This window comes from Acanthisitta chloris, unplaced genomic scaffold (assembly GCF_000695815.1).
Source record: "Acanthisitta chloris isolate BGI_N310 unplaced genomic scaffold, ASM69581v1 scaffold33285, whole genome shotgun sequence".
NCBI lineage: Eukaryota > Metazoa > Chordata > Aves > Passeriformes > Acanthisittidae > Acanthisitta > Acanthisitta chloris.
The window spans coordinates 2,651-4,028 of NW_008673667.1; positions in this window are offsets into that span (position 1 = coordinate 2,651).

Genomic DNA, 1,378 nt, shown 5'->3' on the forward strand with positions numbered 1-1,378 from the left:
GTTCTGAGCTAAAAATCAGATTTATTGCAACTAATTAATGTACATAAATACATTGTGGAGGGACTGCTGAGCTTGGGGAAGTACACGATTTAAGCTTCTGGGTGGGGGGAGAAATACCCTGGGCCCTGGAAAAGAGTTTGTCGGCATCTGAGGGAACAAAACAATGAAAATAGCTCTGGATCCTGCTGTTAGAAACCTTTACAATAAGCATCAGCCAGTTTTTGAAAGATAACACCAAGAGATTCCATTTAATAATTAAAAAAAGACAATACAAAATGCAAACATTTCTTTTTACAAAGTTCAGATACATTTCTTTTAATCAAGTGCAAATAACTTCATGAACTACATCTTGCTCGTCACTTTAATCGTTTCTGCTGGAGTTGGTGAGTCCTGGCCCACTGCAAAAGGCAGATACAAATACTCCAACATGAGAAAAACCAACAACTCTCATTTCTGTGTAAGTTAATCCCCAAGGTGGCTGATGTGGGTTTCAGCCTTTCCAACCCTTTCTGAGGCAGAAGTGGGTGAGGAGCAGGGCTGAGCCGCTCTGGGGTGGCTCTGGGGGCCCTGTGGGCTTTTTGGGGCTTTTTGAGCTATTTGGTGAAAAGGAGGAGGAGACATGACCAGGTGTCTTTGCCCATTGCTGGAGGATGTGCTGTCACCTCGTCCTTTCAGAACTGCTTTAGGGGTTCGAGGTGGTTGGTGTGCCAACCAGGATGCTCCGAGGCCCCAGTGCCCCAGAGGGTCAGCAGGACAGTGACCCGACGTTAGATCACACAGAGGTAATGAACTCCCTGGCAGGCACGAGGGGCTGTGGCACACCATGGCACCACAGTGAAGTTGTCATTCCCAGGCTGGTTTTACTTTTGCTGCTTTTTTGTTCTAAATATGAAGATCCCTTTGGAGGGTCACTGCCCTGCATGACAAACCCCCTCCAGATCCCTACAGCAGCTTTTGTGCATCAGACCAGCTGTTTTCAGACAGCGACCAAGTGACAAACAGCTCAGCCCACAGATGTGGAGCTTCCAAACCGAGTGGGAGCCAGCGACAGGAGGGGAAAATCCACAGCTGGGATGAATCAGGACAGACTTTTTCAACTGATGCATCTTGGGGACAAACCTCAGCCCATGTGTCAGTGCTCACTCGCCCGCAGCCCCTCAGAGCCCTGGAGAACCTCGCAGGGTGCTGGAGCAGCATGGACCGAGGAGGGAGAACAGGGGCAAGCAGCTGCCTCCAGGATTTGGGAAAGACACCCAGTGGGACGTGCGGAGCAATAAATAATTGGTTTGCTAAGAGCAGGGCTGGGCCCACGTGTGGGCAGAGGAACAGCGAGGGACAAGTGGGGCCAGGAATGGGAGGGGACCTGCCACCGGCAGAG